At 41.3% G+C, this 27,790-nt stretch overlaps 1 long non-coding RNA gene across 1 annotated transcript; it reads left to right on the forward strand.

Moving 5' to 3' along the window:
* Nucleotides 1-21,895: 21,895 nt before the first annotated feature.
* Nucleotides 21,896-23,356, forward strand: LOC113016714 (uncharacterized). The gene is made up of 4 exons (XR_003271292.1): nucleotides 21,896-21,935; nucleotides 22,114-22,462; nucleotides 22,732-23,058; nucleotides 23,146-23,356. It is a non-coding gene; the product is annotated as an uncharacterized LOC113016714 (long non-coding RNA).
* Nucleotides 23,357-27,790: the final 4,434 nt, after the last annotated feature.

Raw genomic sequence — 27,790 nt, forward strand, 5'->3', positions numbered from 1 at the left:
CTTTAGCATTACGCTATGTAATGTACGTTTCATGTTGTACTCATGGTCCTTTGTTAGTCCAGTTTAGGATAATGTCTCTGACGTATGTTTCATATCAAATACAGGGAGTGCAGAATTATTAGGAAAATGAGTATTTTGTCCACATCATCCTCTTCATGCATGTTGTCTTACTCCAAGCTGTATAGGCTCGAAAGCCTACTACCAATTAAGCATATTAGGTGATGTGCATCTCTGTAATGAGAAGGGGTGTGGTCTAATGACATCAACACCCTATATCAGGTGTGCATAATTATTAGGCAACGTCCTTTCCTTTGGCAAAATGGGTCAAAAGAAGGACTTGACAGGCTCAGAAAAGTCAAAAATAGTGAGATATCTTGCAGAGGGATGCAGCAGTCTCAAAATTGCAAAGCTTCTGAAGCGTGATCATCGAACAATCAAGCGTTTCATTCAAAATAGTCAACAGGGTCGCAAGAAGCGTGTGGAAAAACCAAGGCGCAAAATAACTGCCCATGAACTGAGAAAAGTCAAGCGTGCAGCTGCCAAGATGCCACTTGCCACCAGTTTGGCCATATTTCAGAGCTGCAACATCACTGGAGTGCCCAAAAGCACAAGGTGTGCAATACTCAGAGACATGGCCAAGGTAAGAAAGGCTGAAAGACGACCACCACTGAACAAGACACACAAGCTGAAACGTGAAGACTGGGCCAAGAAATATCTCAAGACTGGTTTTTCTAAGGTTTTATGGACTGATGAAATGAGAGTGAGTCTTGATGGGCCAGATGGATGGGCCCGTGGCTGGATTGGTAAAGGGCAGAGAGCTCCAGTCCGACTCAGACGCCAGCAAGGTGGAGGTGGAGTACTGGTTTGGGCTGGTATCATCAAAGATGAGCTTGTGGGGCCTTTTCGGGTTGAGGATGGAGTCAAGCTCAACTCCCAGTCCTACTGCCAGTTTCTGGAAGACACCTTCTTCAAGCAGTGGTACAGGAAGAAGTCTGCATCCTTCAAGAAATACATGATTTTCATGCAGGACAATGCTCCATCACACGCGTCCAAGTACTCCACAGCGTGGCTGGCAAGAAAGGGTATAAAAGAAGACAAACTAATGACATGGCCTCCTTGTTCACCTGATCTGAACCCCATTGAGAACCTGTGGTCCATCATCAAATGTGAGATTTACAAGGAGGGAAAACAGTACACCTCTCTGAACAGTGTCTGGGAGGCTGTGGTTGCTGCTGCACGCAATGTTGATGGTGAACAGATCAAAACACTGACAGAATCCATGGATGGCAGGCTTTTGAGTGTCCTTGCAAAGAAAGGTGGCTATATTGGTCGCTGATTTGTTTTTGTTTTGTTTTTGAATGTCAGAAATGTATATTTGTGAATGTGGAGATGTTATATTGGTGTCACTGGTAAAAATAAATAATTGAAATGGGTATATATTTGTTTTTTGTTAAGTTGCCTAATAATTATGCACAGTAATAGTCACCTGCACACACAGATATCCCCCTAAAATAGCTCAAACTACAAACAAACTAAAAACTACTTCCACAAACATTCAGCTTTGATATTAATGAGTTTTTTGGGTTCATTGAGAACATGGTTGTTGTTCAATAATAAAATTATTCCTCAAAAATACAACTTGCCTAATAATTCTGCACTCCCTGTATATGTCATATCAAAACAAGCCCACACCTGCAGTTGTTTCAGTTTTTCACTGGTGTTTCCTGTCAGCTGGTCAACCTCACATCCATATCAGCCAACCAAATGACAAGTTCCTCCCTTTGTGCTTCAAATCCCTCCCACTCTGAGACAAGGAGCTGAAAGAGATAGAGAAAAGAGTCAATTATAAAGAAGAGAAAAGTGAAACCCTCCTCAGGTCTGACTCGCATACCTGCAGTTGACCTGTGATGGACTCCAGTTTGGCGTTCACGTCATCGCTCGCCGATGCCAGCAGCCGAGTCTGCAGGGTGCCCTGGAAGAGCTCAGTTAATGTTCGACTCCTCCTGGTCAGGCTCTCCAGCTGGATGAGCCGAGGTCTCCCCTCTCGCCGCTGCCTCTGAACACAGAAACACAAATTGCATCTGAAGCAGGAGGTGCAGATTTTTTTTGCTATTCTTTTCTAAATCCAGGCTAGATCACGTGGAGGTATTTGGAAAACTTTTTTGGCCAGCGGACAACTGTTGTCTTGCAGAAAGTCAAATCAAACATATGCGATACACAATCAATTCACAAGAACACATAAAAAAATAAGTCCAGTTCTTGCCTGATTTCAAGTGAAATCTGCATCAAAACAGGGTGACAGAAGTAAAACGAGAGCACAAAGCCTCACTTTTTACAAGCCTGCTATTACAGTTCTCCTCTATGCAGACGGCTTTCCTGTTTTCAAGGCACAACTTGGATCTGCTGTACGAATCTTATGGATACACACTAAATGAAACAATAGTGTGCATGACTCCAGATTCTGATCCCTCATCCTAATATGGTCCCAACATAGCAACAGCAAGAAAGCAAATGTTGAGGCTTCAAAATACAAAGTCCATAAACCAATGGCTGACATGGGTTTTATCATAAGGGTGAGAAATATACAGATTTCAGTCTGTCTTAGAGATTTGATGTTCATTTACCTGCAGATGCACTATACGTGCCTGCTCCATGGTTTTCCACAACATTTTGCACATCACTATTTAATACAGGAAGTAGGTGAACTAAAACAAGTCATCGTTCTTTGTGAGAGGACCATATTAATGAAACCAACCTCAATGACATCATAGGGATCCCTAAAGATGCTCCTGCTGCTTCTCTTCCTCCTCATCCTAAGCTTCCTTCTCCTTGTCCTCGCCTTCCATCCAATTGTAATTCAACCTAATTGTGTTTCTCCCCCTCCTCTTCCTCATTTTGTTGGAGCTGTGAACACAATTAATGTGAATCTGGATTAATTTGTGCAAACAAGAAAAATCTACAGCTTTTTGGTCAGAGGTGCTCTTGTGATTTAAGCCGGGTAGAGTAGATTTATGTGTTGATGCTACCTGCTTCAGCTCTGGCTGCTGAGTGATATTTACACCCTGGCTGGATTACAAACTTTAACCATGTGCTGAACTTTGGCCCGGCGTTGATACCTCTTGTTAGTATAACGACCTCTTCTTAGCTTGTATGTATGATGTATGATGGTGGATAAATGAAATATACAAAAAAATTAACTATATTACAAAAGAACATCTACCTTGGAAACATCAAATGACCGTAGCATAACTTGTCAACTAGTCCGAAACTAAGTTATGCAGGAACAGTCAAAGACACACCTTCTCATGTCACATTTCTATTCATTTCTATATAATTCGATTAGACAATAAAGAGTTATCTAATCTAATTATTCATTCAAAACACTTATGCATAGCTGTATTTTATACAGCTCATACAGAATTCAAAGTACAGGTTCATGTGAGTATTTAATGTACGGCTCAGATCTACAGAATTTCAAGAGTTTCTAGAGCAGACAGAGCTCACGTCACAACAGGCTTCAGGCGCCATTTTAGTGACTTTAACAATATATTAAATTTTAATTTCGGTCTAGCTGACATTAGGTTATGTACGCAGCACGCAATTGAACCACATATTTTAGAAGCCAAAGGTTCAAATTAGCTGGGAGCAGCTTCACTTAATTATAACAGTGGTTTTGTTAGGAAAACAGTTAGACACTAAATTGCGTTGACCTCAACGGCTAACGTATCTAGCTAATAGCTACTGTTAGCACAACATTAACAGCAAGCTACAATGACGAGTAACAAAAACAAAACAGTAATAAGGTTTTAATGAAAATGTTTTACCTTTTCTAACAGTCCCAGAATCCACAGCTTCAAAGTCCAGCAGGTACTGAAGACTGTTATCCGTTTCGCTGTCACCGTCCGTGAGTTTTTTTTTCCCGAAGGTCAAGGCCCGCCGCTCACACTCTGTCTGCGCATGCGCATCCCAACGACTGACCCCCTCCATCCGCTCCCGGGAGGTTATAGTATGACGTGTTCTGACGTCTCTCTCTCTCTCTCCCTGTCATTTATTTGGCTCGAAACACATATTAACAAATTGATCAGTGATGAACAACTACTCAGATCATTTACCTAAGCAGTGTGCTTTGTCAAAACGAAGTCTGTGTCCATTACACTGACATTCTGTTCTGCAGTTGTTATTTACTTGTATTTTATAATTTGACTTTACATACTGCTGGGTGGTTTGTAAAGTTTATTATTATCATTATGTTATATTTTCAAAAATATATAATAATCTCAAAAGTAATGCCTTGGAGTAGAAAATAGTAATGCTTTATTAAAATTTAAAACTAAAGTACAGTATTTGAATGTGTGTATTGTGTCTATTGTTTGCAAATATTTCTAACTTTTATTTGAATATTCAGTTTCCTACCATCTTCTCTTAAATGGTAATTGCCAGGTATCCCGCCCTTCCCCTTCGCACACACATGCACACAAAGAAAACACACAGTATAATTCACAGCCTCATTATAGTGAATAAATATTTATGCCATTGACACCATCAAACTTAGATTGCTAAGGATAAAGAACCTTTTGTTCTTTAAAGAACCATTTGTAATAGCTGAAGAACCATCCACAAAATAAAAAGGTTCTTTGACGTATGATGGTTCTTTAAAGAACCATGAAGACATCTGAAGAACCATTTAAGAACCATAATTTTTCTGAGTGTACAAAACAGCACAAGAGAAGGAGGATTTAGTGTTTGTGTTATTACGAGTGCTAAACAAGAAGAGTTCCCAGATGGTACAGTGGACACATGTGTGACTCCTGTGATTAAAGCATCTTTCTTTCAGCTTAACGAGTGAACCGTCAGCTCGTTCAAACACACGTTAAAGTCCGTTTGGCTCGACACCACCGAACAGAGGCGGCAACATAACATAGCTAACATTAACAGTGCAGTGAATCCTGCTTGTGCCGTGATATTCAGGACTGCAAACCGAGCAGTATCACTGACTTTCAGCTTGTGTTGGGTGGATATATGACTGACTTTAATTATCCATAAAATCATCACATTCTCTGTAAGTTTAAGGTCAACTATTGAACGGTGTATATTTTAAAGTAAACATCACTAATGTCACATAACTCTGCTGACATGTGGCCAACAGTAATGTTTTAATGTTCTTCGTTATTAAACATTCGCACATAAATAACTGACATCATATTCAGTACTTACTTTTGACAGTTCACTCTTCGGCCGCTCCCTTCTGCCGTATTTTGCGGCAAAATTATCCACACCCACCGCCGCGCTATGAATTGTGGGATATATGGGACCACGAAGCGTGCACCGGACCGTGCTTCGTGGTCCCATATATCCCACCCGTGTACGTGTGGACATAGCCTGAATATACAAGATCACATTTCTGTAACAAACACATTAGTGAGGTATCTTCAGACTTTGCATCAGAGTCTTACACACTCAGGGAAAAATTCTGCCGAAGAAAACTTTAACTACTGTGATGGAAGTGGGAATGTTCCATGTAGTTTTGTTAATTTAATGAAAGCTTCATTTTACTCAGAATTGTTGCTTTATTGTTTATTGAAGGTGAAGAATGATATTTTTTGAGTGCTGATGCTGTTACTGATGATGATGATGACTTTTAAGCTTTCTGGGAGTTTTCAGTATCATCATGTTTGTTCAGCACTTTTTTAACTAAACCTGGAAGCAGCAGGTGAGCCACCTGTTGAAACCAGGCTGAAACACATCGAAACCTCAATCAGCCGTGGTCACATGACCTGGATGTTTTTAAACCTCAATGCTTCATAAACTCGATGACACAGCATGGAAATGGCAGCATGGAAACGGCAGGCGTGAGATCATAATTCCCATAATGAATATATTTTATCCATCTGCTTGTGAATTTGATCACCTAAACTTGTTTCTCAGCTATGAAATTTATTTATGTACTCCAGAAAAGGGCCAGTATAGGTTACCACCACTTCATCACACTGTGCAGGTTCGTAAATCATTACAGACATCCACACTTACTGTCACTGATCTGAGAACTGTCCAGCTCCATCTAACGCATAAACACTTTATGTTATCTACACTCAGCTGGAGTAGAGACCTGTGCACCACGTACCTGTGATCCACCTACACCTGGCCTCCAGGACTGTTTGTCTTTTTCAACCTCCGTATCTCATACTAGGCTCTAAACCAAACTATGACCTCTGCAGCTGTCAAAGAGTTTCAGTACTGATGCCTTACAGATAAACTGTGGGGTAAATAAAATGTCACTTTAGTTCAGTTAGAGTGAATTTATGCATTTAATCACAAAAAAGACAGTTTGCTTCAAATTTAACACTCACAAACTAACCAAACAGCAAGAGACTCTACCAAATGTCCTCTAAAAGTTATTCATTTAATGTCTCATGGATGTAAAGCTTTCAGTCTGCTTAACTTTAGCTCCCACTCGACAAGCAGAAAAGTTTGATTTATGGTGATCCACACCTCTGAATGAAACCATTCATTCAAAACAAAGCAACTAAGAGGGAAATAGACATAAAGCAAGGAATGGAGCAACACTGTACAGAGAGGGTGGTAATACACTTCCTAGTACTGCACGCATAATGTTGCACATTTTCACAAATCTGTTTCAGTGAGTATATTGCACATTAGTCGGTGATTTAATCCCATTGTACATTCGAGGTGAGATGAGGTATCGCTGTGTTATTTTAAGTGTTCAGTATTTTTTGTTTTGTTTTCCAACAGTCTGACTGTGGTGTGTTCAGTGTTGTGTGAGTATTTCACTGTTTGTGTTTTGCCATCAGTCTGACAGTTGTGGGGAAGAAGCTGTTAGACAACCTTCTGTGTGTGATGATACTGTCCTCTCTGTTGTGTCTCAGATTGTACGTACAGTTTTTGTGTCTGAGCAGAGGGTGAGCTGGATGGTGTGAGTCCCTGATAATTCTCTCTGATCTTTTTCAGCAGTGTTGTCTGTACGGAAAGTCGATGGAAGGAAGTTTTGTTCCTATGATCCTCTCTGCAGACTTTATGACTCTTTGCAGAGCTTTCCTCTCTGCCCGTGTGGTGTTTCCGTACCAGACAGTGATGCCTGCAGTGAGGAACCTCTCTATTAGTCCTCTGCAGTGTTGGTCAAGTTACTTGAAAAAGGTAATCAGTAACTAATTACTGATTACTTCCCCAAAAAAGTAATCCCGTTACTTTACTGATTACTTATTTTCAAAAGTAATTAATTACTTAGTTACTTAGTTACTTTTTAAAAACACGATTTACAACCTGAAGAGGTGATAAAGCGATAGATCTTTCAGCCCAATTCTACTTTTTCTACATAATCCATCATACAAAATGTAATCAAATGGAAAAATCTTTTTTTAACTTGTTTTATCAGTTTTAATCTTTTAACTTTATGCATCAAGCAAAAATTTAATTATATGCAACATTCTCTGAGTTGAATAAATTAGTTTAACATTTAAACCTATTTTCTGCACATTCCAGCACATAAAATAAAATATTTTTTGTGTTTACACTCACTCTTTCAAATAGATGCAAGTAAAACACAGCAGAAAATAAATAAAGTCAAAGACTCAGCGGTCCTGTTGCTCTATTTTCACCTATTAAGCAGCACTGCGGTAGGTGGAGGTTTACCCTGGTGCAGGTGTGCCGCGGCCAGTTGAAGAATCCGCGACTTTCTCTGTGAGTTTCGCCCCATGAGTTGGGCAGGGATAGCTCAGTAGGTAAAGTGGTCGCCCCATGATCGGAAGGTCGGCGGTTCGAATCCACTTAACGGCTACCCTGAGGTACCCCTGAGCAAGGTACCGTCCCTACACACTGCTCCCCGGGCACCTGCTTAGTGGGCTGCCCACTGCTTCACTGAGTGAATGGGTCAAATGCAGAGAAAAACAAGTAATTTCCCCATGGGGATCAATAAAGTATCCATTATTATTATTATTCCCATTACGTCATGGCGCACTCGGTGCTTGCTTGGAAGTTTAGGGTTTTTTTTCGCCGTAAAAAGAAGTTTTCTTCCCACACACAACGGACGCTAATGTTTTTGTCACTTTTTATGGAATCAAACTCAAAGTAAGGTCAGTACTTCCATGCTTTAAACGCTGCACGCTCATACTCTCTCCCACAATCGATATGTGATCCATTGTTGATCTGCACACAGCTGCTGTCACCAACGTCGCACTTGCTTACGTCACTGTCATGAGACATTCTCGCAAAAAAAATCACGGTTTTAGTAACGCAGTAACGCAGCGTTCCTACGGGGGGAAGTAACGATAATCTAATTACCGTTTTTGCAATAGTAATCCCTTACTTTACTCGTTACTCGAAAAAAGTAATCAGATTACAGTAACGCGTTACTGCCCATCTCTGGTCCTCTGTAGGCCTGCGTGAGAGGGCAATGGTTCATGCCGGCTTTCCTGAGTAGCTGAATGTCCAGTATTAATTCCTTGGTCTTGTCTGTGTTGAGGATGAGGTTGTTTTCCTTGCCATAGAAAAGAACATTGTCTACCAGAGCCCTGTACCCAGATTTGGTACAGCTGAGAAGGCATTTTTGATGTTGCTGTAACAGTGATCCAGTGTTTTATTTCCCCTGGTGGGGAAGGTTACAAACTGATGCAGTTTGGGTTTTTATTTTCGTGCTCGCTGATCATGTCGTGCAGCTTTTTCAGTGCAACCTCCTCATTAGCAGATGGGGGTAATGTACACGGCACTCACAATGATGCACTGCAGTTCTCTGGGCAAATAAAAAGGCCTTAACCTCAGATTCAGAAATTCCACATTTTTAGGACAGGATTTGCTGGACGAGGGCGGCCGTTCCACCGCCACGGATCTTGCCGCTGTCCATGGCGCTTCAATTCGCTCTGAAGACCGTGTAGCCCTCTGGTGTTATTGCCGTATCGGGTATCCTCTCCCCCAGCCAGGTTTCACAGGAACACAGTATGGACCACTCCTGAATTTCCTGAATGTCTTTTTCTGTGGAAATGCAAGCATGGAGTTCGGCCATTTTAAACTGAATGAAGGCGCTTTAAAAAAAACAAAAACATTTAAAGGCATCTCTAGAAACTCCACAACCCATCTTTTAACTAGGGTGACCATATTTTGATTTCCAAAAAAGAGGACACTTAGCTCATTCATGAAGAACTTGTTTAAAGAAACATATTTAACATATTTAACATATTTAAACGATGCTTTCTCTGTGTGGTTAATGAATTGTGAAATAAAATATGTCATATAGGGTTTTACAAGTCAACAAGTGCAAAAAACAAACAAACTTCAAAACCTCTGGAATTAAATAATGGTACAGAAAAAATGGCGCATCTGCATACGAAAAATTACCAGTACTGGGACGGTATGAGGGCTGGACTGGAACAAAAAATTGACCGGGGCATTTTGACTAGAGACCGGCCCACCAGGTATTATAGGAAAAGCCATAAAGCCTTTGAATGAAAACAAATGCTGTTGTGATGTGATGTACACTGTCTTGTTGGTATATGTATGATTTCTATACGTTGTACATCAGATAAAAACTTTGGCTGTAAGATTCAGATAATTATTTATTAAAAGCTAGACATTTTAAATGCGAATAAGAAAGAAAAGTATTTCTTTGTGCCTCCCTTTTCCCTGTTAGTGCCCTACCTGGCCCCCTGGCAAAACTTTGCTAGACCCGCCCCTGCACAGTTACCAGCTGTCAGCTACTTAGAAAAGGATCCTGGTGTTATTTGTCTCTCAGAAACAGTTCATAATGTCCCTTCAACTCATTTGTGTCACCTAAAAGGTAAACCTGTTTCTCCATCACCTGTTCAGCTCTGCTGATTCAGTAAGGACATCTCCTGGTTTCATCTTCATGTTTCCCTCTCGCCACATATCCAAACCGATATCATATCACTATCATAACATCATAGCACCCACCCAGCTGTATAGAAACTCCGTCATGCTAGCTAGTACACAGTACGAGCTATTGTAACTGACTGTAAAAAGTCAGCACAACGAAAATTAACTCTACCTAAACTTGGTTTATATCTGACCCAGATAGACTGCAGGTCATAACTTCTCACCTGAAGTTCAGTTCACCTGATACTCGGACCGGCGGCCGCCTCGGGTCTCTGCTCCTCCTGCCTCCCCTTTCACTCATCCACCTGCTGGCCTCTGTGGAAGCTCCGCCATAGCCACCACCAAATAACTTAGTTATTTTTACACATCGGCCAGCATCTAGCCAATCCACCACCTTACATTGTTTATACCGTTACAACAACAACAACAACAACAAAACCATCGGCTGTAAAAACGAAAAATCACCATCGGCCCACCGGTGGCCAGTCCAGCTATGGTCGGTATGAGGAAAATTCTTTTTCAGTTCGTCTGAAAAGATGCACTTGCGCTTTGGGATCTTTTAAACATCATTAGGTGCGTTGCTGCGCGCTGTCAGTCCCGTCTGTCAGCGCAGAACAAACGCTCACAACGCAAACATGGGTCCTCTGTCGGAATACAGGAAAACCTCATACACATGTATATGAAGTAAAGACTGGATTACATAGACACTCACTGACCTTCAGCCACACATGAAAGTCCTTTATGGGGGAGGTAAAGTTTAGGGTGACCAACCGTCCTCTTTTCCCCTGTTGGGGGAAAACTCTGTAAAAGACCCAGGAGAAATAAAGACACAATGAGACAAAGTTACTTTCTTTATCAAACGTGTACACGGGTGAGCTGCTAAGAACAACTCACACCATGCACAGTGGCTTGGTAATTTTTATAGGAAAGACAGTGAGAACAGGATAAGAAAATACAAAACAAATAAAATAAACAACTCCATATGTGGCGCTAGTCTCGTCAGCAGAGAGCTGGGAGAAGGCTGTGAGAGATATCCATCCATCCATCCATCTTCATCCGCTTATCCGAGGTCGGGTCGCGGGGGTAGCAGCCTAAGCAAAGAGGTCCAGACCTCCCTCTCCCCAGCCACCTCCTCCAGCTTGTCCGGGGGAATACCAAGGCGTTCCCAGGCCAGCCGAGAGATATAATCTCTCCAGCGTGTCCTGGGTCTGCCCCGGGGCCTCCTCCCGGTGGGACATGCCTGGAACACCTCGCCCAGGAGGCGCCCAGGGGGCATCCTTGCCAGATGCCCGAACCACCTCAGCTGGCTCCTTTCGATGTGGAGCAGCAGCTGCTCTACTCTAAGCCCCTCCCGGATGGCCGAACTTCTCACCCTATCTCTAAGGGAGAGGCCAGCCACCCTTCGGAGGAAGCTCATTTCCGCCGCTTGTATCCGCGATCTCGTTCTTTCGGTCACTACCCACAGCTCGTGGCCATAGGTGAGGGTAGGGACGTAGATCGACCGGTAAATTGAGAGCTTCGCTTTTACACTCAGCTCCCTCTTCACCACGACGGACCGGTGCAGCGTCCGCATTACTGCAGCCGCAGCCCCAATCCGTCTGTCGATCTCCAGCTCCCTTCTCCCATCACTCGCGAACAAGACCCCGAGATACTTGAACTCCTCCACTTGGGGCAGGAACTCATCCCCGACCCGGAGTGGGCACTCCACCCTTTTCCGGCCTGTGAGAGAGATACAACAATCTAAAACAATATGTCCCAAAACAGTATGTCTTTGCTGAGAAAGTCTAAAAAGATAATTCTAAACTAATCTAACCATAGACAAAAGGGCATGCTTGCACATTTAAAAGAAGGTAAAGAAACATAGAAACATTTTTCCTGTAACATTCCCTCCTGTTTTAACTTATTTTAAATGTATACAACAATTGTCTGTGAAGGTTATTTATTAAGTATCTTAAGCAATTTTTTAATTTTCAAAATGTCAGCATAGCAGAAATGGAAGTCATTTGGTCTAAAAAATAAAACAAAAGAAAATAATAAAAAGAAAAACATAGTAAATGAAAATCATAGTAATTGAAAATCATAGTAAATGAAATAACAATTTGAATAAACAAGAAAAAATAATAAAACTAAAGCTACAAAAAATAAAGGATAAAAACCTTATATTTTAAAACGAAAACTTACAAAAAATAAAAGGATGAAAAGTAAAATGAAAACTTTATATTTAAAAATGATGAAAACCTAATATGTAAAATGAAAACTTCAAAAAATACAAGGATGAAAACCTTATATTATAAAATGGAAACTTCAAAAAATACAAGCATGAAACCTTATACTTAAAATGATGCAAACCTTAAATTGAAAACTTTATGTGTAAAATAATGAAAACTTCATATTAAAATGAAAACTTCAAAGAATAAAAGGATGAGAACTTCAAAAAAATAAAAGGATGAGAACTTTATATTTAAAATGAAAAACTTTATGTTTAAAACTCAAGACTTCAAAAAAAAAATAAAAGCATGAAAACTTGCATAACCTACTAATGTTTTAATCAGTGCATGATCACTTGACAAGTCATTTTTAATCACCACGTCATTTATTAGCAGCTAGTACAAGTTCTCCTCTAACAGAATTGCAACGGGATGTTGTTCTTCTTCAGGCACGGCAACATAAGCAGTCATTGTAGTTGTTATCATCTGTGAAATCATTACTCTTAGGCATGGCAACACACACAACACTAATATGAGCAGTGCTATCATGATGAGACCTAGAAGAAAAAATGGCTTTGCTACAGCAGCCAGCCATGAACCGCTGAACAGCCAGTCAAGCCAGCCTTGTGCTGTAGCTGCTCCAGGTGTGTGGTCAGTGACATATTTTTGCAGAGCGGTCAAATTCTGCAAAGCTTCATAAATGTCTCCTCCAGTTTCGTATCCATCAGGGATAAAAGTGCAACATGTTTCCCCGATCAGCTTGCAAACTCCTCCTTGTGATGCTGTTAGCAGGTCTACTGTCAGTCTGTTCTGCAGCACCATCGTTCTGATGGCCTGCTGTTCTCCTGCTAAGGCGGTTCCCAGGGTCTTAGTCAAGTTGATGTGTCGTAGCAGAGCATATCGGTTGATTTCCACATGATCCCGCACCTCGGCAACTCCAATGCCGGGGATCAAGCTCTGTAAGAATTTCACTCCTCCTCAGATGCGAAACTCTGGTTCCTTTACTGCTTGGTGCCGTCCGTGCACATCCTGTCTGGTAATGAGTCTTTGTTTGTAGTATCATTCGGTAGCTGTAGTTGGAGCGACAGTTGAGGCTCATCAGTGTCGCGTTACTGGCACAGGTTTCGTTGAGTGAACAGTCCATACACTTCCTCTCGTTCCTTGGTGGGCAGAAAGTGTATATGTATTTGCATAGCAGTCAGTTTTATTAATCAAGTAAGCTGTAGTGTTCATAAACTGCCACCAGAAATTAGTGGCATAGCCATGGGGAAACTTGGTGTACTTTCCTTTGTCATACAGTGTCTGCCTTTTCTCCATATAACGTGACTTGTTGTCCCTCACGGAAGCAAAGGTGAGGAGCCCGGCCATGGTCAGGGCCGCTGCAGTTGATAAGAGCCACCACCTCATGACGACGGAACACACCCTCCTGTCGCGAGTAGACCCCCCGGCCAGGAAAGCTGACCCCTCCACCGGGCGAGATCACAACAAGTAGGCAAGCCTGCCGTCAGCTGTGTTTAGATGGCTTCACTGACTCGCCTGCAGTGACTCTGATGGATCCAGGATGGTCGTTCCGCAATTTTGCAAGCGGTCGGTGTAGTGAGGAGGACTTGGTATGGCCCCTCCCACCTGGGTGTGCTCCAGTTTTTCCTTTGGAGCACCTTGATCAGAACCCAATCACCGGGCTTTAGTCTGCAAGACACTGGAGAAACATCATCAGGTTGTTGATTATGTACAATGATCTCTTTGTTTTCTAACAGCTTAGACATCCATTCTGCTAATGTGTTTTCTCTGATTGCTTTGTCTATTGGTTGACTGGTAATAGGCAGTGGAAACGGCCTGCCATGAATGATTTCAAATGGAGTTAGTTTATGGGAGCCTTGTGTTAAGCGCATCCACATCTTCACTAAACCCAAACATTCAGGCCACGGCCTTCCTGTTTCTGCCATGCATTTCCTGAGCCTTTGTTTTATAGTGCCGTTAGTTCTCTCTACAAGGCCTGCGCTCTGAGGGTGATAAGCACAGTGGTGTTTTATGCTGAAACCGAGTGCTTCAGAGACCTTAGTGATGACATCATTTACAAAATGAGTGCCGTTGTCTGATCGTATCAAAGCTGGAATGCCATATGTGGGTATGAAGTGATTGCACAGGCACTTTGCTACTGAAATTGCATCTGCCTTTTTCACTGGATAGATTTCCGGCCACTTTGAGAACACATCTATAACCACTAGGGCGTATTTTGACCCTTGACATTCGCTTAGTTCAATAAAATCCATATGGATTGTGTGGTCTCAGGTTTCCCTGAGCATTACATTTTTGACACGTCATGCATGTTCTGACAAATTGTTTTGCTGAGGTTTCAAAATTTACAGTGTAGAAATGAGAGTTGACAATACTGGTCAGTCCCCCCGTTGACAAATGCGTACAGCCATGAGTCACTAATGCCGCCATTTTGTGGAGGAATTTTGGCAACACTGGCTTGCCATAACACATCATTAAGTCGTTTGTCAGAACTGCACCGTGTTTTAGCCATTTTGCCTGCTCTGCTGTGCTTGCTGCTTTTTGTTCATTTTTCAACACATCCAGTGGAATCTGATGTGTGTTTACTGCCATCAATGTCATGTTTGTGTTTTGTGCCGCCTATTTTGCTGCTCTGTCAGCAAAATTGTTGCCTGTAGTAATGAAAGAGTCAGTAGGCGTTGTAAGAGGTTGGCATGCTGGTTTGCCAGTTGGTGTAATCATTCCTCTGGTTTTCCAGATCTTTTGCAAAATGATGCACAGCAGAGAAAACATACTGGCTGTCTATATAAATGGTTATTTGTTTATCTTTGTGTATTTCACATGCGCAACAATCTCGTGTGAAGTGACCTTCCTCTCCACGGTTCTAGCAGGCGTTGTCTCTATGTTATCTGCTGTGTCTGCGTGGCTGTCTGCAGCCTTGGTGTTTGTGACTTTGCTCGCCTCTCTGTTCCTGATAGCCACCTGCGAATTAGTGTTTTAGTCTGTTGTCAACAGTCAGCCTTATTTTTAAGTTACAGAATGCTTCTCCCTTTTTTTGTTTTTTGTTTTTTTTGTTTGGGAGAATAGATGCAACTCTACATTTTCACTTAAGGCAGTTTTAGATAATTTCTAGTTCTTCAAACAATGCATGGATCTCACACATTTCAAACTTTCAAGTTAGGGTTGTTTCCCATTTATACAAATATATATATATATATTTAACTTTGCATTGCTCACAGCTCATAGCTCACAGCTCTAAACCTAGGCATTTTTCAATCATATGCCTAATCACTATGTGTCACTGTGATTCTCAAGTATGGTCACAAGTTCGTTTAAATTCATTTCCAAAACCAACAAAATAATCAAACAAAACCAAAAAACATAAACGTGTCAGGACACAAAAGAAAAAAAGAAAAATGCTGCCACCCGAACAAGGCAGAAGTCTGCATATGTTGGCTTGTAATAGCATGCAGCTTGTAACATGGTAGACTAATGTGCCTGTGTTAATTCAGCTCCATATTATTGTGTGAAGTTTCACTGGGTTGGGAGTGGTTTTGTGTGTGTCACATTTTTGGTGAGCCAATGGCTGGAATGGGGTTGGACTAATTAGAGGCAGGTGTACTTGATTGCACTGATACACCGGTCTTCTTATAGCCCACACTACAAACACTGCTGTGTTGTTTTGTCTCTCTGTGCAGGTATGTAATGTGATGAAATCAGATATGTTTGGGATGGATGGGTTTTGCCCTATGAATTTTATATTAGGTGTGTCGTTTTGTCTCTCTGTGCAGGCCAGGGCCTATTATATGCCACAGCCTAAAGGCAGCAGGGTTGCAGAGGCTTGAGTGACCACTGACTATATGCTTGCAGGGTGGTGGGTCATGTTAAAGGCAACATGTGGAGTGCAACTTGGCTGTGTGGCATAGCTGGCTCTGGCCTTGGGACTGTGTGTTTTTATACAATTCATAAGTGGGACACTGGACTGTTTTATCTTTTATCTCTTGATATATTTTTTGTCAATAAATTATCTTTTAGAATTTTATTGACTGACATCTTTTTGCCCATGACTGAAACGGTTGGTCAGACCTAGAGTCTTTCTTTGGGTGTGTTACAGCAGCTTCTGCTCTAAAAGAAACAAATAAATAAAAAGAAAAGAAAATGTGTAACATGCTCATCAGCTTAGCAGTGTCTACATATTTAATTCAGCTTCTCAATCCTGTAGTTTTAGCTGTTGTCTACAGGGTTCTGCTTATTGGTTGTTATTATAGGTGTGCTCTATATCTCAGCAATGTGTCATTCTAGGATGATAGGTTTCAAGCTGGTCAAGTGCCTCTATGCACTTCATTAGTTTAGTTATTCTCTGTATTGTCTTCATCTCACATGTCATTACACTGAGTTTTAGCAAACCTTAAGCTTGATGCAGACTACTGCTTAACAATTATCCACCTCACATCATAACCGATTTAGGTGCCTCTTCATATTAATATTATGTCATTGTTAATATTATCCTCTTTGTCTTATATAACAGCAATAGCATATTATAATATTTTATCAGTGTGTACCACTATACTACTCCTGAGCCAATTTGTTAGTTAGGATCATCTTATTCAGCAAACAGATAATTTAGAATTCATCCAATCTGCGGTCACATTTGTTCTCTCTGTTGCATGGCGGACCAGGCAGTTCTATTATAATATATTATTTATATTTTATTTTGTATCCATCAAGGGCTTCAGATGACCTGCAGAATCATCCTTTTCCCAGGGTGGAGACAGTTACCTTTTCACACACTGTCCTTGGCTGAACAATGACACAGCCTTAATATACCTTATTTATTTTATTAAAATATTTTCGTGTGAATTATTTGCTTTATATTCATTTTATACATGCTGGGCATGGTCATCATGCCAACTGTGTTTCATTGTTAATATCACTTTACAGGTTGTTATCCTTGCTATTATTAATTTCAAATACTCTAAAGATCATTTCTACTGTAATTTTCCCTTTGTTTATCTTTATTTCGTACTTTTTATATTTATATCTACTCAGTGGGGTCTGTTTTCAACCCTTTTAAACTACTTCAAACTACTTTGATCTCTAGTTTTCACCTAATAAGGGATTATTATGTTCTTCCTGATATGGGTGTTGCTGCAGATGCGGCTGCAGGAATGGGTGATGGTTTACTAAAAGGATTGTGGGCACTGCACAGTGTCTCGTCTTCTGGTTTTACTAAACTGGCAGTTGAGTTCTGTTCTTCTGACTGTTTATATTTTGTTTTCTTAAATCTCTCAGTTTGCAGACACTGTTTTTGTCCGGCGTCTGGACTTTTCTTTTCTCACCACTGCTCGTCAGCAGGAGTGAGTTTTAATTTCACTTGCTTGATTACCCATCTTATTTATGTATTTACTTATTTTTGTTTAAGTAATATATACACAATACAGCTGCTATCACCTTCGCTGGTATTAGAGACGAGAGTGGTTGCTCACACGCCCTTCTACTTTCGGACTATTTCCAAAAGCGGTGTGAACTTTACGAGACGGAACTCGACCGTTCTCTCAACTCACCAGCACGTCAGTGAATAGCAGTAAAAGAAAAACACAGTAGGAGCAGCTCAGTCTCTTATCGGACCGTGAAAATTCAGCTTGCTCCATTAATTAAAACAATACACACGCATACATTCACATTCACACTTATTCGCGCGCTCGGAACCCTTATAATAAGGGGAGCTGCCAGTCTTTCTGTAGACGAGCTACTTATTCCCTTGACCCAGCTGGGGGAGCTACCCAGAGCTCCAAACCTAACCCACAAGAGTGGGGAGCTTCCAGTCGACGAGCTCCAAGCTACCAGCCGACGAGCTACTTTAAACCCACAGAAGTGGGGAGCTTCCAGTCGCGACGAGCTACTTTCGCTATTTTAAATTCCCTGAATTTAAAATACGATTTTACGCAAGATTGTGTCAGTGTGTCTGTATCTACCTGGTCAGTGTCGCCGGGTCTGGTCCACCTCGATCGGGCCCCACCACCGTGGGTCGCTTTCTAAGAACGTTGGCCAAGACTCGAATTTAACGCCCTTGGTCTTTGACCACACACCTAGTGTGTGGGCTGTCGACAGACGAGCAACGTGGACTGGTCACGGAGATGGGACACGATGGAGGCGCTCCGGCTCCGAAGGACCAAGAAATGTTGGGGGAAAACTCTGTAAAAGACCCAGGAGAAATAAAGACACAATGAGACAAAGTTACTTTCTTTATCAAACGTGTACACGGGTGAGCTGCTAAGAACAACTCACACCATGCACAGTGGCTTGGTAATTTTTATAGGAAAGACAGTGAGAACAGGATAAGAAAATACAAAACAAATAAAATAAACAACTCCATATGTGGCGCTAGTCTCGTCAGCAGAGAGCTGGGAGAAGGCTGTGAGAGATACAACAATCTAAAACAATATGTCCCAAAACAGTATGTCTTTGCTGAGAAAGTCTAAAAAGATAATTCTAAACTAATCTAACCATAGACAAAAGGGCATGCTTGCACATTTAAAAGAAGGTAAAGAAACATAGAAACATTTTTCCTGTAACATCCCCGGACATGTCCACTTTTCACGTTCTGTCCGGGGCGTCCGGGGGGATTTTCGAGATGGATTGTACATGTTACCAATATAAAATAAATAAATGAAGTAAAGAACTGAGGATTGGAGTGGATTATTTTTATTTACATTCACAGCACTGATTAAAGCAGATTAAATAAGTTTACTCATTTAAAGATAGCGAGAGCAAAGCTGTTTCTCAATGTGTCCACCAGGTGGAGACACAGCTCCACCTGGTGCTGTGTAGTCTGGCGCTCCAGCAGTTGGAGCTTTTAGTGTGAAAGGCAAAGACAGGCCTTTTGGCACATGTGCAGATGCAGTTCGCCTGGTGTGAGAGTGGAGCCAGCTGAGGTTAGAGAGCAAGGGAAGAAGAAGAAACTGAGCCTGTTGGATGGACATGGAGCTTTTACACAGGTGTGACGTGCAGCAGATCCTTAGGTGTTCACTCCCAGCCTTGCTCAGCCTGTCTGCTCAGGTTCAAAGAGAGGTTGGAGAGCTCTCAGAGTTACCTGTGACAGGTGAGCATGAAGCTCAGGGACACAGACAGACTGACAGTAAGAAGCAGCAGTTTCTCACATTTGTGCGTTTCACTTCTTAACTAGTGATGTTCGATTCGTGAACGAATCGTTGAATACTCGAGAATCACTTGACAAGTGAATCATGATTCACAAGCCCAATTGACTCACTGACTCATCATTGTTGTTGTTAGCAAACTAATTCCATTAGTAGGAATATATCTAGCTTATAATTAAAATTGTGGGGGGAAAAAACAACAGCCAGTTTCGTAACAAAAGCATTTCTGCTCTGAACTGGAAGAAAAAACCCTGAGTAGAAGCTCACATCAAGAAAATAGCTCCTCGGTTCAGAGTAGCATCGCGCTGCTAACATGCTAACAACACATTTGAGATACTCACCCCCTCCCTTCCTGTGCTGAATCGTAAGCATAAGCGAATCACTCAGGACTCGCTCACCCCCTCCCTCCTGTGCTGAATCATTTCTGATCTGGCATTGTCATGGATAAAATCATATCTTTCCGAAAGGAGTTTTTGTGTCAAGCTGGGGTTGGCCGCTTCCTCTGTGGCCCCTCTGCTTTGGGGTGTGCCCCAGGGATCTATCCTTGGGCCATTACTTTTCTCGCTGTATTTACTCCCCCTTGGTGCGATTTTTCGTAAACACGGAGTGTCATTTCATTTGTATGCCGATGACTGTCAGCTTTACTTACCTTTTAGTCATTTGGATACTTCCCCATGTCAATCACTGCTTGACTGTCTTAGCGATATTAAATTATGGATGGCAAATAATTTTTTGAATTTTAATGGTCGCAAAACGGAAGCAATTTTATATGGCCCGCATCGTTCTACTGATTCTCCAGATGTTGATTTTGGTGATTTGACCTCTCATCTGAAAAGTTCAGTCACTAATCTTGGTGTTAAACTTGATTCTGCGCTTACTTTTGAAGGTCATGTAAGTGGGGTGGTAAAATCAGCTTTTTATCACCTCAGACGCCTGTCGAAGGTTAAGCCTTTCCTTTCCAAACCGAATTTGGAAACTCTTATTCATGCTTTTATCACCTCACGTCTGGACTATTGTAATTCCCTTTTAATAGGGGTCGGGTCGGGCACCTTGTCACGCCTGCAGTTAGTGCAAAACGCGGCGGCGCGATTTTTAACCGGTAGTAGGAAATTCGATCACATCACTCCGGTTCTGGCTTCCTTGCATTGGCTTCCCATTGATTTTAGGGTTCGTTTTAAGGTCCTTTTATTGGTTTTTAAATCTTTAAATGGTCTGGCGCCTGTGTACTTATCTGACTTGCTGAAGCCACATGTTCCTCCTCGCTCGCTCCGTTCAGCTGAGCAGCTGCTGCTGTCGGTCCCTAAGTCGCGGCTGAAATGCAGAGGAGACCGTGCCTTTTCAATTGCGGCTCCGATGCTCTGGAATAACCTTCCCCTCCAAATTAGACAAGCGTCATCAGTGCAGGTCTTTAAGTCCAGATTGAAAACCTATTTTTATTCCCTGGCTTTTAAATGGTAAATGGCCTGTATTTATATAGCGCTTTACTAGTCCCTAAGAACCCCAAAGCACTTTACATATCCAGTCATCCACCCATTCACACACACATTCACACACTGGTGATGGCAAGCTACATTGTAGCCACAGCCACCCTGGGGCGCACTGACAGAGGCGAGGCTGCCGGACACTGGCGCCACCGGGCCCTCTGACCACCACCAGTAGGCAATGGGTGAAGTGTCTTGCCCAAGGACACAACAACCGAGACTGTCCGAGCCGGGGCTCGAACCGGCAACCTTCCGATTACAAGGCAAACTCCCAACTCTTGAGCCACGATCGCTCCTACAGGCTTTTAACTCTGTAGGAAACTGACACCTTCTTATTTATTTTATTGTTTGTAATGATTTTATGGTATTTTTAATTTGGTTGTTGTTTTGATCTGTGTTGTTCAGCACTTTGGTCTGCCTGGTGTGTTCTTAAAGTGCTATACAAATAAACGATGATGATGATGATGATGATGATGAATCATAGAGCGAACGAATCACTCACTCACTCACTCACTCACTCACTCACTCACTAACCCCCTCCCTCCTGTGCTGAATCATAGAGCGAACGAACGAATCACTCACTCACCCCCTCCCTCCTGTGCTCACAGCTTCTTCTTCTTCGTGGTTGGCAACCAATGTTAAGGCGCATTACCGCCACCTGGCTCACAGTGCAGTGGACATTTAGATGAGAAAATATATATTTGACACACTTAAGGAAAATACTAATAAAATACAAATAAACAAAATAAATGTTTGTTAAGCAATTTTGATAGGAAATTGCTTAATTTTAGAAATATTTTGCTCTTTTTTTTCTCTATAAAATAGTTTGGTTTTTTTTTTAATCATTCATCTTAGCAGTGGGATTTACATGAAAAGGGAAACAAATTAAGTTTGAGTGAAAATGTAAAATTTTTGCACTCTCTGGTCAACTGACTCAGTGAATCAAATGACTCAAAACATCCGATTCACTTTGGTGAGTGACTCATTAACACTCGATTCAGTAAAAAGAATCAAATTTACCATCACTATTCTTAACACAGACGTTCAGTGACCCCACAGAGGAAGCTGCAAGTCTGAGAATCCTTTCAAAGTAAAATATTTAACATGTGGTCTGCTCACAGTTCAGACCTTTCAAAGTAAACCTACAAACACACCTCTGAGCTGTGATGAGAGTCTGACTCAGGTGTGCTGTAATCATCTGTGTGTCCACAGAGCTGCAGTCACCTGCCTCGTCTTCATCGTCTCACACACAGGTGAGTATCCATCTGTTCTTTCATCAAACAGGAAGACTTTAAATTCAACGCAGCTATGTAGAGTCCAGTAATCAGATTGCAATTACTGATAAGACAGATGGGTAGGCTTTGTCTCTGTTGTGTTTTAAATGCAGTGCAGGTTTATCCACTCTGTTTTTCCACTCTCTCTTTTCTCCAGTGTGCTGATGTTTCTCCTGAAGCCTTCGTTACTCACTGTCTTTACTCGTCATTGGTTTTGGTGACGTTTGGTGATGTTGGTGCGTCTGTGTGACGTCACATGATACTAAAGCAGGAGAGGAGTTTAGTATCTTGGTTCAGAGAGGAACGGGAGATTAGCGGATGGATTAGCGTGGAGTCTGAAGTACTGGGTCATCGTGGTGAAGAGAGAGCTGTGGGTGAAAGATAACCTAATCATCAGAGGGTCTCAAGGTAGAGCTGCCGCTCCTCCACATCAAAGGGAGGCAGTTGACTTTGTTCAGGCATCCGACTGGATGCTGCTCTGACTCCTCCTAGACGAGATTTTTCAGGTATGTCCTCCTTTGCAAAGTCTGTAGTGCAGATCCAAGACACACTGGAGAGATTATGTCTCTCAGCTGATTTAAGTGTGATCTAAGCTGGTGTGGGAAATCTACGTTGTAACATACGAAACCCCTTTTAACGCTACACTATAACCTTCCATGTCACTCATCCATTAAGGTCTGTGTCGACCCCACGTTACGTTTTTCTGAGATTACGTGTCAGGTAACCTCCCTCAGCATGGTCTCGATGCTTGCTGTTGTGTTTGTGTGTCTGTCAGTGAGCAGTGTGGTGCATGTGTGCGCCCCGGTTGGAGGTGAAGTCCTGCTGCAGTGCGTCTGCCCCGAGCTGCGGCGCCTGCCTCACAAAGTCGGTGTTTTCTGGAGGGACAGAGAGGACCGGACTGTGCTGGACATCATCCTCAGCAGCCCTTATGTTCGCTTCCAGCATCACCTGTTCAGAGGGCGAGTGCAGAGCTTTCCTCACACCTGTAACCAGGGAAACTTCTCCATCCTCCTGAAGCACCTGCAGCTGTCAGACAGCCGCAGCTACACCTGCTTCATCCCACAGCTGAAGCTCAAGGAGACTATCCAGCTCACTGTGTCAGGTTAGCTCCTCCTCCTCCTCTCTGAGCATGTTCACAGCTTTGTTGTCGTGTCCCTCTGAGCTCCTCTGCTCTTTGCTCCTGATGCAGATCACTGCGTGTCTGAAGCTCAGAGGACTCCAGGACCTTCATCTGCAGACTCCAGCTTCATGGCAGGTTACCTTCATCTCACCACCAGCCTCACGCTCCTCATCTTCCTCCTACTGAATCCTTGATAGGAGCGAGGCCTCGAACACAGACTGAGCTGGACTCTTTCTTTATTTAAAGACTAAATACTTTTATGGTGGCCCCTAGAGACAAAGCACACTTTCACTCCACATTAAATGTAATAAATAAATCATATAATTACATTTAATGTGGAGTGAAAGTGAAAGCTTTGTAAATTTTCGCTATCTAGAAAGCGAAAATTTCCGAAGAAATTTTAAGTGTGCCTATGCTACTGCCAGATCAGTTGTCCAAAGACATCAGGATGTATGTATTTGGAGCAAAAAACTAACAGAAAAACTGAAACATATTTAGTAGAAATATGTACACATGAGAAATATCAATATTATTTCTTGGTTTTTCTCTTAAATAAATGGACTGGGGTGTAACAGCGACTTGCTTTGTTATGAAGGCCAAAGTGATGCTCAATGAGAACAGAAGAAGAAGACTCTAAAGACCACTGATCTGTTATTAATCTCTCACAGGTCAGAGTTGTTTCTTACAGGATCCAGCAGATGGCGATAATCCTCCAGAACACCAATTAAAAAAAGCATCTCGTACATGTTTGTTGTGTTTGGTTTTGATATGATCACATGATGGCACCACGAGGCTGAAAGCTTAAACTTCAGCTCAGTGTGATCTCTGGTGAGATTTCAACTGCGTCACTTTTGTTTTTATAACGTAAAGAAATCAGATGTCTGAAAAGTCACTGAGAAAGATTTTAATGACATCCGTAAGTATTAAATTAAAGAAAAACAATTAACTTAAACTTTTGATTAAGACCTTCTGACACATTTAAATACTTTCACTCCCATTACAGTTAGTACCTGTAAAGTTTGGGTTGTGTTCAAAAGACTTTAAATCATCCTAACGTGTGTTTTAAAGAAAAGCTCTAGCTGAATTTTAGAACTATTTGCTAACAACACAATGAAAGAAGTAAAGGTGAATGATTCATTGTTGAAAACAGAAAAAAATGAATAAAAACAAAAGAGGGAGAGTTTTTTTTCCCCTACATTTTCCACTTTTACAGAACGCAAAAGCCAAATATTATTAGTACTAAGTAATAAACACTGTTTCTTGTTACTACTTTACAACTACATTCTAAAAATAAATATTAGGAAACTGTAAAAATTAAACAAGCTAATAAACCATATAAAATACTGACAGATAAAATCTAAGGTATAAAAGTTGCGAGAACACACAAAGTGAAGTAAATCAGTGACAATGGAAGCAATACAACATTTGGATTAACTGATATGAGCAAAAAATGTCAAAATAGCTTCAAGTGTCTTGTTTTGGTTTGATAACAAAAAAAACCCTTAAAATCAGTCAAGTTTTCCCCTCTTATAAATTGGTTCAGCTCTTTGTGCCACCTTTAAAGTTTCACACACATCTGAGGTTTGCATATTTGAGCTCCCATAAAGACCGCTTAAATGTAAAATATGTAGGTAAACAAAAAGTCCTACCGGAATTGGCCCAATGAGGGAAAATAAAGGATGTTTCTACTTCTATTCTAAACCAAGTGAAGCTTAACGATTGTTTATAAGGTGCTCAGGCTGCCAGCCTTGAAGAGCACAAGCAGAGGGGCAGAGAGGAGAGAAAGGTGGTGTTTGGAGGTCGTCACTGCTGCACCACGAGTCGTAGGAGGCTCAGGATGTGGAGTCGTTATTTTAACAGCAGGTTTCACTGCAACACAAAAAAACCAATCATCAGTTTAATAAGAACTGAACATAAAGAAACACTAAGTTGTTTGATTTTAAGGAAGGAAGCCTAAATCTGAAAATTATGGGCATTCATATAGGAATCTCTGAAACATTGCTGCTGCTGATGTAAAAAAATAGAAACATTCAGCTACTTTGTTTCTGTACAGCTTGCAGATCACAGCAGATCACCCGCAGTGCGATCTCTGTCTGGTGCTAACACAGTAAAAAAAACACATCCTTTGACCATTAGTTCAGATGTTTCCTGTTTTTTCACTCTGCTTTTAACACTACTGCAGCTCTTTAGCTGAACCTCACACTCAAATACTGATCGACTGATGATCGGATCGATCAGAAACAAACAAAAACAAGCAAGAAAACATCTTTAAGCAGACTGAGTTTGATCACAAACTGAACAACAATCATACAAAACACCCACACCTGCTAAAGGATCATTTGGTTCCACTCATGAAAATTTAATCTGTTAACGTTTGTCCACCTTCCACATTTGCCTGCTGCTATGTCTTCAAATAGGATCTAATGTCTATTTTTTCTACATATGGTTACAAAAGAGCCAGAACAGTTTCTGTGGGATAGTCTTAAATATGCTGCTGATTAACCCCTCCACTGTGCATTTAGTGGGAGGGGGAGTGGATTCATAAGGAGGCTTTTTGTGCAGCAGTCAACTCTTTGTGAGCTTGAGGCTTCATCGACACTTACTGTGAACAGTTTCTGCAGTAAATCAGACTTAAAAAGGAAACCTGTCCTGACTGTCTGACCTTCATCCATCCATTTCTACTCACTAATCACTGCAGCTTATCCTTTTCTGCTGCTGCTGCACAAACACTGAGGTGTTCCTAATGAAGTGCTCGTGCTGCCAAACTGACCTGTGACCTTCAGAGTCATCTTGGTCTGATAGTCCACTTTGGGGATGTTGCAATCATACGGGCCGGCGTTGTCCGCCCTCAGGCCCTTTATGAGGATGGAGAGGTTTCCAGTCTTGTATTGGTCTGGGAAGCTGACCACACGACCTTTAAACTTTGGATCTATTTTATGCTCTTTGCTTTCGATGATGTCCAACACAACTTTGTCATCCTTGTCCCTCCAGAAGGCAGTGACCGGCTCGGACAGCTTTTCAGAGTAGACGCAGGGCAGCAGGACCTCACCACCGATAAAGTCGGTCCTCACAGACTGGCTGCTGGCTGCAGGACGACAGGACAGGTGAGTTACAGGTTACCTGTGCACAGCTTCACCACAGCTCTGTGCTTTAGCTCACTGTGTGCAAAGTGAAGAACTCAGCAAACCCTCTTGAATTTCTCTAAATGTGCAGAGAGGCCAGTTTCACAGGGTTTGTAAACATGAAGACATTCTTGATAAAACAATCTGGAAACCTCAATCTCGCACATTCTGTGCATTGAAAGCAGACAGGTGAGGTGGTTTTGTTAGATTTTGTTCTGGGCAAACCCAAATGGACGAGACCCTGGGGTAGACCCAGAACCTGCTGGGGAGATGATCGCATCTGTCCTGTAAACATCTCGAGATCCACCAGTAAGAACTGGATAGTGTGGCTTTGGAGCAGTATTTATAAAATCTCTCTATCATCATTATCTATGTTACAAAAAAGGACAATAAGGAAAATCCAAAACTTTGGTTAGAGAGATCATAATGAATGATTCTTAAAAATAAAAAAACACTTAAATTCACTCACCAATTCATTTTTAACTCCAAAAATATGTATAAAGCAATAAACAGCCAACTTCCTGATAATATCCTAAAATTGGTTTTTAAAATAGACGGGGGACACAGTTTGATGGAGGCAGTTATATTTAAACCATCCCTGTGTCCACACTACACTACAAACTGTCTCTTAATGTGGAGTAATGACAGGAAGCAATGTGGAACCAAGAAATATGTTTGTCTGTAGCACCAACCGTCTACACTCCTAGTCTATTTCTGATGTAATGTCCTTAACCAGTGTGTCAGACGACCACCCACCAGCATGCACAAGCTCTTTAATCTAATTTACATTTTTAGTGCTAAAATATAATGATTGATGTTAATAATATAGCTTTTAAATGTATCATTTTACAAAAAACGGGGAAAAAAATAACTGCAGTAATACACTCTAAGAACTAAAACTGATAATTACTTAAATATTTGGTGCAACACTTTTACACTCAAAAATAATGAGTAAATGCAAAAACAATCACATCTCTTAAATACACCTTATTAATTGAGTAAATCCAACTAAAATGGAATAAGTTGTTATGAACAATTAAAGATGTTACAGTAACATACAAAATTGAGTAAATACACTTGAAAATGTAAGTTAAAACAACAGTAACCAAAAGTTAAAACTACATAAAATATTAATTAGGAAATGCTGAAATGCTTGGCACATTTAACCTACACCATTACAATTATTTGTTTTTAAATAATGGTTCAATTTACTTAATATTTTTAAGTTAACTTAAGCAAAAACGTTAATTACAATTAAGTGTGTGTGTGTGTGTGTGTGTACACACACACACACACACACACACACACACACACACACACACACACACACAGGAAAAAAGAACCACATCAGTTCAACATTGTTCACAATGATTTATTTTAAACAGCTTTTTTGTGAATCACACATTTAGCAGATTCCTTCTCTGAACACAGTGAGCTGAAATCTGTTCTACATTCAGTGGATAAAACTTGGATAAAATTTCAGTCACAACAGCCTTATATAATAAAATTGCATCCAAATTGGCATGCTTGATAAAAAACTCTGTAAAACTGGCATATTGATGCTAACAACAAGAAAAATGTACCTGCCATAC

Source organism: Astatotilapia calliptera, chromosome 23, assembly GCF_900246225.1.
Source record: "Astatotilapia calliptera chromosome 23, fAstCal1.2, whole genome shotgun sequence".
NCBI lineage: Eukaryota > Metazoa > Chordata > Actinopteri > Cichliformes > Cichlidae > Astatotilapia > Astatotilapia calliptera.